Consider the following 13,132-nt stretch of genomic DNA (forward strand, 5'->3'; position numbering starts at 1 on the left):
TAAGAATAAAAGCACTTACGATAAAGCTTAAGTTTCGTGTGATCACTCTTCTTTTTTATCAGCATAAATTCGGTAATATTGTGTTTCCATGTTTATAGATTAATTGTAAATTTAAATAATCTATGATTTCTCTAGTCAGTAGGAAAGATGGGGCAGTTTTTCCAGAAGACTGAACAGAATGACTGTCTCCTAAAGAAGGTGAGCTACTTGGTATCCCCCGTTTTTATTTTTTAAATGTAACTAAATTAATTAATTTAAAGATTTTATTTATTAATTTGAGAGAGAAAGAGAGTATGAGCAGGGAGAGGGGCAGAGGGTGAGAGAAAATCTCAGGCAGACTGCTTGCTGAGTGAGGAGCCAGATGTGGGGCTTGATCCTACAACCCTGAGATCAAGACCTGAGCTGAGATCAAGAGTTGGATGCTTAACCAACTGAGCTACCCAGGCACCCTTCATTTACCTTTTCACAGATGAATTTTAAAGAGTATAAATACCAGAGAGAACTTTCACAGGTCACTGGTAAAATAGCAAAGTTGCCTCCTGATGATTAAGAGGTAACTTTGCTTTTCAGATTTGCTAACATTCACTATATATATATTTTTAAAGATTTATTTATTTGTGAGAGAGAAAGAGAGAGAGAGCAGGGGAGGGGCAGAGGGAGAGGGAGAGGGAGAGAATCTCAAGTAGACTCCCTGCCAAGCATGGAGCCCCACATGGGGCTCGATCTCACAACTCTGAAATCATTACCTGAGCTAAAACCAAAAGTCGGATACACAACTGACTGAGCCACACAGGCTCACAACATTCATTATATTTTTAAAAACCCTCTTTCAACATAACTCTGTAGACCAATCACCTAAAGACAATAATGGTTAATTGTCAACTTGGGCTCCTTTAGAATATTAATTTTAATTGAAAAGTGCTAAACAAATATAAAAATAGATGCATTCATTATTTTCTGATTGTTTCTAGCTTAGCATCATATGTAATATTTATAGAATATTTAGTCAATAAATAATTAGTTATCACTTGCCTCTTTTTTTCTTGAGGAATGTAAGATTGCATGTATTTTCCACAAGTTGAAAAACAAGTTCATATCCAGGACAGGCCATTATTTCCTAAATTACTGAAGTCATCCCGGAGATGAAGTTGTTTTGAGATGATTGATTTTTTTTTCATTATCCCACGAGCCCGAATATTTACTGCTATGTTCCTTTTCACCATTCGTATTTTAAAAATCTCTCAGGGAAGTAGAAACATAAAAAGCCCCCAGGACCCATCTCTGTTTCAGTGCTGCTGTGACACACACTCTTGTTTAGCTGCTGTCTTCCCTGTGGAACTGCATCAATGCTTCTTGGTCAGATTTGTCTTCCAGAGAGACTTCATGTGGGAATGCTTCCCAATGGAAGAACAATGGATAATGTGTCAGTCTGAAGACTTACTCAAACACCTTTTCTCAAGTGATTAAACAAATATACTGACTGAATAGTGATTTGATTCTTTCTTCAGCTTTGCTTCCTTCTGCTTCAGTGAACACTGTATTAGTATCCTATTGCTGCTGAAATAAATCACCTCAAGTTTAGTGACATAAAGCAACACACATCTATTAGCTTATAATTTTGGGAGGTCAGAAGTCCAAAATGGTTCTCACTAGCTTGAAATCAAGGTTACTGCAGGGCTGTGTTCTTTTTTGGAGGCCCTAGGGGAAGATCTGTTTTCTTGCTTTTTCCAGGATCCACTTTATTCCACTTGCATCTTCAAAACCAGCAATGGCCTGTCTTTCTCACATAGCATTCCTCTGACGCCAATACTCTGGGCCTCCCCCATTTAAGATCCCTTGAGATTACATTGGGCCCAGTATGGATAATCCATGGTGAAGTCTCCCAGGTCAATATCCTTAATTTAATCACAGCTTAAATACAGCTCAAAGTCCCATTGGGTATGTGAGGTAGTGTGTTCACAGGTTCTGGGGATTAGGACGTAGGCATCTTTCTGGTGGGTGCGTTATTCTGCCTACCACAAGCACTTTAACTCAAAAGAGTAGATAATGTCTGAAATGGAACAGAATCATTGGGGAGATTTTGTTTTCCTGTTGCTATTTCTCAATCATACTTGTTTCCTACTTCAGCTGTTGCAGTACAAAGTACATTTTGGGGATAAAATTACTGTTCTTGCATGCTCCTTTTCAGGGCTGGCCTGAGGCAAATTGTGAACCCACAAATCTGTTTGGTCTGTCTATCCTGCAGCCCCTCCCCCGCACTGCACTCCCCTCTGCCCTGCACCCTCCCTAAGTCTTATTTCTTCCTTCCCAGAACTCTGCTCTCTTTTCTTACTCCTAGTCTTAGGCTAATCCTGATAAGGTATTTTGTAATAGGAACTTAAAAAATGATGTTCATGCAGATATTTTCATGTTATTAAAAGGTTTTAAAAATCAAAAGACTTCTAAATCTTTAAGACACAGAATGGAACTATAAGATCCAAAATCGGTAATATGATGATAGTAAATTATATTCAAATATTTATTCATCATATGCTACCCTAGTTGCTGGGGGGAATTCAGAGATAAGAAAAGCTCAGTTCTCAGTGAATTGTTAATCTGGTCGATTGAAAATTCATATTATTGGATCAGAGGACTTTCAAACCACCCATGTAAGTTCTAGTCCTTTGTAGCTGTACTATCATTCATACCATTAGGGTTTAAAAACTAGAATTTTTCTTTATGGAATTGCTATCGACCTATATTTACCAATGGTTGCAAATTCACTAATACAAATGTGCCAAGGGAATGTAGCCCTCAAGTTTCTTATACCTTCTGATGACAGAAGTTGGGGAGGAAGGGGTAAGAACATAAACTTCAAATTTGCCAGTATATAATATCTTCTGCTTTGAATATTCTTTTCTGAATGATTCAGAGTCTTAGATTTATAATTCATTTCCCTTCCTTCTATATCTTTTTAAAATGGTATCTTGTTGTATTTGGGGATGAGGCTTATGTGACCACATGATTGCAGGAGGCTACAAGGGCCTGTGGATTTTAAGTGGTCTCTGCTATGGAGTGGCCATTCTGGTTTTCTCCCTAGACTAGTATCTGCTGAAACATCCATGTGGTCATTTGAATACTGTGCTGGCATATATCCTGGCTCCCAGATGTATATTTCTAGAAGTGAAATCTCCACATATTGTGGCTTTGCTATCCCAACTCTACGCTTTTGCTCGTCCTCCAGCTCTCAGAACTCATGTCCTTTTATCAGAGCATACAGAAACCACTGGGTGTCTTTGCACCCATTGTGTGGGCTGTAGGAGACATGAGTGCTGTTTCAGGCCTACTTAGCATCCTTCACCAATGAAGTGTTATTGCTTCTGCATCATGCTGGATGACGCTGTGTGTGGCACTCTAGGGGCATAAACTCTCTCAAGTGTTGCAGGTAAGATTTCCAGGAGACACACTCTGAGGTGGAGATTTGCATGCAGAAGTTTGGTGAGAAGGGCTCCTAGAATTTACACATGGGTAGAAGCGGCGGAGGAATGATCAAAGCAGGATTGAAGTGTGACGGAATGCCACAAAATCTCAGCCAATCCTGTAGAGAATCTTTGAAGCTGAAATAAACCATAAAGATGTCCTGAATTAAGGCAAGGGGGCTAGGCACCTTATGTAGACTAGTATTGGATCAATATTAGACTTGTATTGACCAGTCACTGGATGAAAATTGCTCCCTGCCCACCTGACCTGTGGGGACATTCCCTTGGGCAGTGCAGCTCTTTTCAGCTGAAAGCAGTTCTCTGAGAAATATTTAGCTGTAAACTGTCAGACATCAATACTGCCACCATCTAGGGAAATGAGTGCATTAGTCTTGAAAGAGGGAAGAACTGGGAGCCATACCATAGCATCCACTATCCTGGGGAAGCATGTCATTAGCTACTCCTGACTCCCAATTGACATTCCTGGGATCGGATCCCCCCTCATTCATATGGATATTTCTTTGTGTCCCCATTTCCCTGCTCTGTCCAGGCATTCTGCTCTGAGAGGGAAAGGAAGGGGCATAGTTATTTGATGTTTTTTCTTCATTTTCTTGTCATTTTATTTTCTACACTCTCCCTGGACACTGAGTGTGGGCTTTCTTTTGTTCTCCTCCTCTCTTTAGTGGACTTCTCATGTATCATGTTGTCAAGAACCATGATCTGAGCTTTTACCCTGCTCTCAAGCTAGGAAGTTAGCTTGCCACGGTTTCATGGCATCTGGCAGAAGACATAAGACTCCGAGTCAGAGACAGGGGGCTTTATTACTCAAGACATGTGAAGTAGTTTGAACTTCACGTTAGTTAGCCCACTCTCCACTTTCTCCAAATCCCACAGGAGCAATGTTGATGGCTCTAATGAGTGCTATGTACACAGTGGATTTATGTCACAGCTGAGGAACTCCAAGCTTAGGAGAACCCCAAATCTGCCCAAAATTTGAACCAGAGGGAGACATTATTTTCATTTTACTAGATAGCAAACAACCCTATCCTATGCTCCATAGGGACATACTCTTTCCATCTTTTAAGACTGTTCTTTGTAAAGTATCCTAGAAAAGATAGTCCAGAATAGAAGACTGTCAGTGCCTCTACTTACAAGATGTGAAGAAACGTAAAAATTCACGGAGAATTGTCACCCAAGCCACACATCCGTAACCTGTAAGCATTTTTTGACAGCTCAGCCTTAAAGATAGAAGGTGTATTATTTCTACATTGTAGAAGAAATTATGATCAGAGTCTTTTAGGCTTGACTATTGCTATAAGAGCTTCAGAATGCTAGATACTAGGGATTATTATTGACAAAATATACTGACTTGATATTACCCAAATAGTGCCCAAATTCTCTATTACTTTCGTATTCTTATACCTTTTCTATTTATTTTTTTATTATTATTTTTTTACCTTTTCTATTTAGAACTTAGGAAGATTGCAACTGTCTGATGTTTGTAAAATAGAGATATTTTCTTGTCTAGGACCATGATCTAAAGACTATATGTTTTTAGATTTTTATTTAAATTCAATTAATTAACATATAATATATTTTTGGTTTCAGAGGTAGAGTTTAGTGATTCATCAGTCTTTTATAACACCCAGGGCTCATTACATCACATACCCTTGTTAATGCCGATCACCCAGTTACCCCCTTCCCTCCAACGATCCTCAGTTTGTTTCCTATGATTAAGAATCTCTTATGGTTTGTCTCCCTCTCTGATTTCACCTTGTTTTATTTTTTCGTCTCTTCTCCTATGCTCCTCTGCTTTGTTTCTTAAATTCCACATATGAATGAGATCATATGATAATTGTCTTCTCTGATTGACTTATTTCATTTAGCATAATACCCTGTAGTTCCATTCACGTCATTGCAAATGGCCAGATTTCTATTTTTTTTTTTTGATGGCTGAGTAGTAGTCCATTGTATATATATATACCACATCTTCTTTACCCATTCATCTGTCAATAGACAGCTCTTTCCACAGTTTGGCTATTGTGGACATTGCTGCTATAAACATTGGGTTGCAGATGCCCCTTGGGATTACTCTATTTGTATCTTTGGGGTAAATACCCAGTGCAATTATTGGGTCATAGGGTAGCTCTATTTTCAAATTCTTGAGGAGCCTCCATACTGTTTGCCAGAGTGGCTGTGCCAGCTTGCATTCCCACCAACAATGTGAGAGAGTTCCCCTTTCTCCACATCCTTGCCAACATCTGTCGTTTCCTGACTTATTCATTTTAGCCATTCTAACTGGTGTGAGGGGATATTTCATTGTGGTTTTGATTTATATTTCCCTGATGCCAAGTGATGTTGAGCATTTTTTTCATGTGTCTGTTGGCCGTGTATAGGTCTTCTCTAGAGAAATATCCATTCATGTCTTCTGCCCATTTCTTGATGTGATTATTTGTTCTTTGGCTGTTGAGTTTGATAAGTTCTTTACAAATTTTGGATACTAGCTGTTTATCTAATGTGTCATTTGCAAATATCTTTTCCCATTCTATAGGTTGTCTTTTGATTTTGTCGACTGCTTCCTTTGCTGTGCAAAAGGTTTTTATCTTGATAAAGTTCCAATAGTTCATTTTTACCTTTATTTCCCTTGCCTTTGGAGATGTGTCTAGCAAGAAATTGGTATGGCCAAAGTCACAGAGGTTGCTGCTTGTGTTCTATTCCAGGATTTTGATGGATTCTTGTCTCACGTTTAGATCTTTCAACCATTTTGAGTTTATCTTTGTGTCTGGTATAAGAGAATGGTCCAATTTCATTCTTCTGCATGTGGCTGTTCAATTTTCTCAACACCATTTATTGAAGAGACTGTCTTTTTTCCAGTGGATATTCTTTCCTGCGTTGTCGAAGATGAGTTGACCATAGAGTTGAGGGCCCATTCCTGGGTTTTCTATTCTGTTCCATTGATCTATGATTCTGTTTTTGCAAGAGTACCATCTTGTCTTGATGATCATAGCTTTGTAATACATCTTGAAATCTGGCATTATGATGCCCCAGGCATTGGTTTTCTTTTTCAGTATTCCCCTGGCTATTCAGGGTCTTTTCTGGTTCCATACAGATCTTAGGATTATTTGTTATAACTTTGTGAAGTAAGTTGATGGTATTTTGACAGGGATTACATTGAATGTACAGATTGCTCTAGGTAGCATGGACATTTTAACAATATTTGTTCTTCCACCCCATGAGCATGGAACGTGTTTCCATTTCTTTGTGTCTGACTCAATTTCTTTCATGAGTGTTCTATAGTTTTCTGAGTACAGATCTTTTGCCTCTTCGGTTAGGTTTATTCTTAGGTATCTTATGGTTTTCGTATAATTGTAAATGGGATTAACTCCTTAATTTCTCTTCTTTCTTCTGTCTCATTGTTACTGTACAGAAATGCAACTTATTTCTGTGCATTGATTTTATATCCTGCCACTTTGCTGAATTCCTGTAATAGTTCTAGCAATTTTGGGGTGAAGTCTTTTGGGCTTTCCATATAAAGTATCATGTCATCTGTGAAGGGTGAGAGTTTGACTTCTTCTTTGCTGCTTTGGATGCCTTTTATTTCTTTTTGTTGTCAGATCACTGATGCTAGGACTTCTAGTACTATGTTGAATAACAGCAGTGAGACTGGACATCCTTGCTGTGTTCCTGACCTTAGGGGAAAAGCTCTCAGTTTTTCCCCATTGAGAATGATATTCACTGTGGGATTTCATGGATGGCCTTTATAATATCGAGGTATGTTCCCTCTATCCCTTTATGCTCTACTTTGTCAAATGCTTTTTCTCTATTGAGAGGATCATATGATTCTTGTTCTTTCTTTTATTAATGTGGTGTATCACATTGATTGGTTTGTGGATATTGAACCACTCTTGCATCCCAGGAATGAATCCCACTTGGTCATGATGAATGTTGGGTCCTAGTGGCTAATATCTTGGTGAGAATTTTTGCATCCATGTTCATCAAGGATATTGGTCTATAATACTCCTTTTCGGTGGAGTCTTTGTCTGGTTTTGAGATCAAGGTAATTCTGGCCTCATAGGAAGAGTTTGGAAGATTTCCCTCCATTTCTCTTTTTTGAAACAGCTTCAGAAGAATAGGTGTTAATTCTTCTTTAAATGTTTGGTAGAATTCCACTTGGGAGGCCATCTGGCCCTGGAGTCTTGTTGTTGGGAGGTTTTTGATTACTGCTTCAATTTCCTTGCTGGTGATGGGTCTGTTCAGGTTTTCTATTTCTTCCTGTTTCAGGTTTGATAGTTTATACATCTCTAGAAATGCATCAATTTTTTCCATATTACCTATTTTGTTGGCATATGAGTGCTCATAATATGTTCTTATAATTGTTTGTATTTCCTTGGTATTGGTTGTGATCTCTCCTCTTTCATTCATAATTTTATTTATTTGGGTCCTTTGTCTTTACTTTTTGATAAGTCTGGCCAGGGGTTTATCAATCTTATTAATTCTTTCAAAGAGCCAGTTCTTAGTTTTGTTGATCTGTCCTACTGCTCTTTTGGTTTCTATTTCATTGATTTCTGTTCTAATCTTTATTATTTGTCTTCTCCTGCTGGGTTTAGCCTTTATTTGCTATTCTTTCTCCAACTCTAAAGACTGTATTTACCTGAATTGGCAAATTACTTTTAGGAGTATATCACAGCTATGTTTTGCATCTTATTTTGACATGTAAACTGTCAGGTAGTAAAGTAATTCATGCTATTAGTCGAGGGTAATTAACATTAGCTGCTGTAACAAACAATTCCCAAGTTTCAGTGGCTTAAGACAAAAAGTTTCATTTCTTATTCACATCACAGAACAAAGTAGGTCAGCTAGTTCTCCTGGGGATTTTCCAACCCCCCCACCTACCCCCCATATTGAGTCAGGGACCCAGGGTCCTTCCATCTGGTGGCTCTACTTTTCAGTAAGGCTTCCAGACTCCTTCAGAGCATACCCTCCATTTGAGCAGCTGACTAACAAAGAGTTTTGAGCATCACATGGGATGTTTTAAGAGTCAGGCCAGAAAGTGAGGTATAACACCATTCATATTTCTTTGGCCCAAACTAATTATACAGTCTGACCTACATGCAGAGGGTGGGGAAATATGGTCTTCCTATTGTCTCTGTCATATACTTAAATAAGAATCTGTCGGTCAACAGTATTTATTGATGATCAGCTTTTGCATGTCATTGTATTAAGCAATCATGAAGGTGAGAAGAGAGTCAAAAGTTCCTATGCATGGATATAGAGAATTGGTTCAGGCAAAAGTCATTTTTGATTCATTCTTTTTAATCACTTAGTAATAGGTTAAGTCCAATGCTCCATTGCAGGTTAGTTGGTTGTTGTTGTTGTTATTGTTTTGAAATTAGGGGCATATTTAACTCTTGGAAGTGATGTATAAATTATAGTGTGTGTATTAGAAAACATGTTTCCTGAGTTCAAATATTAGGTACCTAGATCCCTGGTAGTGATTGCAAACATTCCTCCATGTTCAACAGCTGAGGTAACAGAAGAGGATTGGCAGAAGCAATATAGGGAATTGGGTATGCCAGTAACATGCTAATTCTTTAATAAGCATAAAGAAAGATATTGCATGTTAGGCAATCAGTGGCAACCTAAAGGAGGGTGGGATCAGGACTAGGCACCTGGGTCATGAGAAAACTATATAAACAAACAGGAAAACAGTGACAAGACATGATGATTGTCATTAAATTGTCAAGCACTGTTATATAAAATAAGTGCAATTATTGAACATGTAATGATGTTAATAGCTAAAGAAAAGAAAATGTAAGTTTGAAATTACTATGACCTCTTTTTTTGTTGCAACAGACACAAACATATTTTCAACAGACTTGGTGACCTTGTAATTATAAGATGAAAGCAAATAAGTGGCGTGCATTCTGAGGCCAATTTTGCCTCCCTGAACCCCAATTATTATTTTTAAATGATTCAGATAGTCAAGTAGCCCAATGATAGTAGTAGGAGATTGATATTTGTTAAATGCATGTTGTATGTTGGGAACCACACTGGCACTTGAAAAAAATGTTGACTATTTAATTCTCATGAGGATGCTCAGAAGCAGGCATGATTTTCCCTCTTTTAACAGAAAAGAAAACTGAAGCCCAATGAAGGACACATGATGAACTGTGGAACTGGAACTAGAAACCAAGTCTTTGGACAGGGTTCATTGCTTTCCATTATAATGGTGACATAAATTTAACCGATTACTGCCAACAAGAAATGGTTGATATTTTGAACAATTTATAAAGTGATGCAAGGTAAAATAAAAGATTGCTTAGTTGAACTCTACAGAAAAGATGAAAGAAAGGTGACATATTGAAACATATTGATTTGACATCACAAAAAAATATGTGTACCTCTCACTCTATCGTTCATGCTCTCATTCTCTTTTTCTTCCTTTCTAATTTATATATCATCAATTTCTGGAAAAGGATTGATGGAAGTTCTTTGGCTGACTCCCAGGAAAGTAATAATGTAGTAAAATTATTTTCAAATTCCTAGCTAGATTGCTTGCCTCCAGATTGTGAAGAACCAACAACATTGCTTATAGAAAAATAGCCATGTATGTCATAAATGCTTTTATGCTTTATATGACTGGAATCATATTATTTACATTCTTTATGGTCAGCATTTATTTACTTATTTATTCTTTTATGGTCAGCATTTATGTCTGATATTATGTTCTTCATATTCATCTATGTTGTTCTGTGTAATCTGTAGTTTAGTTTTTACTGCTGTATGTGAAATTCCATTGTATATATAGACCACAGTTTGTTTATCCTTTGTGTTGTTGACAGACATTTGGGCTGTTTCCAGGCTTTGGCTGTAACAAATTCTGGTGTGAACATTCTTTTACAAGTATCCTAATGCACATATGCAAGTGTTTCTGTAGGGGACATATATTCTTAGGAGTATAATTGCTGGGTCATAGAGTAAGGGCATCAACTTTATTGGATAATGTCATAGTGTTTTTCCAGAGTGAATGTTGTGCCAATTTACACTCCCAGTAGCCATGTAACAGTTTTGATTGACTGAGGTATAGTTAGCATACAGTGTTACACTAGTTTCAGATATACAACATAATGATTGGACTAGTTATGCTATAGTCATGTAACAGCCATATAACAGTTTTATTTGCTCTGTAACCACATCTTAGATTTGTTTTTGTCAATTGACTCTTGCCAATGTGGTAGCTCAGTGTAGTATGTATGTATGTATGTATGTATGTATGTATGTATTTTTAAGGCTTTATTTATTGAATTGAGAGAGAGAGAGAGAGAGTACACGGGTAGGGGGAAGAGCTGAGGGAGAAGCAAACTCCCTGCTAAGCAGGGAGCATGATGCTGGGCTTGATCTCGGGACCTCAGGGTCATGAGCTGAAGGCAGATGCTTAAGGAACTGAGCCACCCAAGTGCCCCAGTGTAGTTTAAACTTGCATATCCTTGAGTAATAATGAGATTACACATGGTTTCTTAGGCTTTTTTGTCATTTATGTTTCCACTTCTATTACTTTTCAAGATTTTTGTCCATTTTCCATTGGGTTTATTTGTCTTTTATCATTGATTTGGACAAAACTTTTAAAACATATTTTCTGGACACTAATCATTTGACAGTAATTTGTGAGACAAATATTTTCTTTCAGTTTATGATTTATCTTCTCAGTTTTTAATGGATTTTTTTTAGTAAACACAAGCATTAAATTTTAATGTAGTCAAACTTACCATCTTTTCTTATATAGTTTGTACTTACTATGTCCTAGTTAAGAAAGCTTTTGTACTCTGTGGTTGTAAAGATAGTCTCCTACCTCTTCAAAAGTGTTTCACTTTTTTATACATGATTTTCTTAATATATAGTGTACTTTAGAAATATAATTTTTTTCATATGGTTCACAAATTAGTATACACCAAATTGAGGTGTACTTTCATATATCAAGTTTTATGACATATAACTAAAACGTCACTCCCCATTTTTAGAACACTTTTAACATGTTATTATGGTTATGATTAAATATGTTTTCATTGAAAACTAAAGTGTGGTTAAGGTAGATTAATCTAGGTCTGGTGATCAGGAAATAGGAAGGGTGTAAAAGGTAGCTTTGAGACAGGGAGACCAGTTAGAAGCTTATCACATTTAAGAAAATGAAGCTCTGAATCATGACAGTGACAGGGTAATGGAAAGAACAAAAACGTGAGAAACTTTCAGAGGAAGAGCTGAATGTATTTGGTAAACACATGAATATGGAAAGCAAAATAAGGTAAGTGTAACTACAAATTTTGGTGTTAGATAACTCTGGTTTTAGGAAAAACGATGACTTCAATGTTTAACTTATTAAAATTGATATGGTGACAGGTATAGATGTACAAAGCATTTTTACATAATAAGTCTGTTGGAAGGATGCTTTTAATAAACTTTGTTAGTTTCTGCATGTAAGTATGATGTTCAGTGGTAGTTGGCAGATCAGGTGAAGAAATTTTGCTAATTAAAAAATATCAAGCCTGAATCATTGGGCTGGAACAAGAAAAAGGAAAAGGAAAAGGAAAAGGAAAAGGAAAAGGAAAACTTTATTGAGTTTTTAATTCCAACTTTAGTGTTTTTAATTTTGAAGTGTCCTATGTAGTTCCTTCCTCCCTCCTTCCTCTCTCTCATTGTCTCTTTTAAAACCAGTTTAATCTTTTTAAACAAATGTGTATGTATGTATGTGTTTATTTACTATTTATTTGAGAGAGAGTGAGAGAGCACACTCATGCACAAGTGGGGCTATGGGTCCGGGGAGGAGGGCAGAGAGAGAGAGGGACAAGCAGACTCCCTGCTGAGCAGGGAGCCTGTTGCAGGGCTAGATCCCAGGACCCTGGGATCATGACCTGAGCCACCCAGGTGCTCCAAAACCAGTTTAATCTTTACATATTTTCTTCTATTTTCCCCTTTTATCTTTAGGGCTCTTTTAATTTTTAAAACATATTAAGTATATTTAATATTGTCTTCTAATTGCAATATCTGAAGTTTTTGCACATCTAAATTTACTGTCTTCACTTCTACCATCTTCCAGTCCAGGTGGCATGGTTCCTCATGCATCTTGCAAGTTTTAACTGTAAAATCTTAGTTTTTGGAATTTTATCTGTTCAAATTTTTCAAGTCCTGTATTGGGAATTCATACCTCCAGTGACTATTTGCATTTGCTTTTGCCAAACATTGGGGAACTCTACTGACATAGAAACACTTTACATTTTCTTGCTTGAGGATCTTTTTTGTTTTGTTTTGTTTTTTTGGTATTCCCAGATAGTATGACCTCCAGTGAAGGCCAGCTTGTGGATACAAATTCCAAGGGAGGATTTAATGTTTCCTTCTACCCAATGCCACATTTTATAATAGGCAATTTTCCTTGTTGTCTCCTGGATTTATTTTTAGTTCACATATACCTGGAGGGTTTAGGACTCTGGGGTACCTGATTTATTAAGGCATCTCCTATTATATTCCTCATCTTGGTAAGGTGCCTCTTAGGATTTATCTCCTGTTACCTATAAATATAGAAGCTCAAGTTCACCTTAATTGGCAAATGTCCTTAAAGTGAAAGCCAGATTCAAAGCTCAGGTTACCTCTCTGGATTCCTGTATTCACTTAGTTTTTGGTGT

At 37.1% G+C, this 13,132-nt stretch overlaps 1 long non-coding RNA gene across 4 annotated transcripts in view; it reads left to right on the forward strand.

Moving 5' to 3' along the window:
• Nucleotides 1–11,218, forward strand: part of LOC144288989 (uncharacterized) — a 90,331-nt gene extending 79,113 nt beyond the window's left edge. Inside the window, exons 5-6 of one of the 4 annotated variants that reach the window (XR_013357047.1) lie at nt 136–198; nt 9,589–11,218. This is a non-coding gene — a long non-coding RNA (uncharacterized LOC144288989). Of the gene's footprint in view, nt 1–135; nt 199–1,272; nt 1,486–9,588 lie in introns of those variants that run through there. The other 3 variants (XR_013357046.1, XR_013357045.1, XR_013357048.1) reach the window with 3 other exon arrangements.
• Nucleotides 11,219–13,132: the final 1,914 nt, after the last annotated feature.

This window comes from Canis aureus, chromosome 18 (assembly GCF_053574225.1).
Source record: "Canis aureus isolate CA01 chromosome 18, VMU_Caureus_v.1.0, whole genome shotgun sequence".
In the NCBI taxonomy this organism is placed as follows: domain Eukaryota; kingdom Metazoa; phylum Chordata; class Mammalia; order Carnivora; family Canidae; genus Canis; species Canis aureus.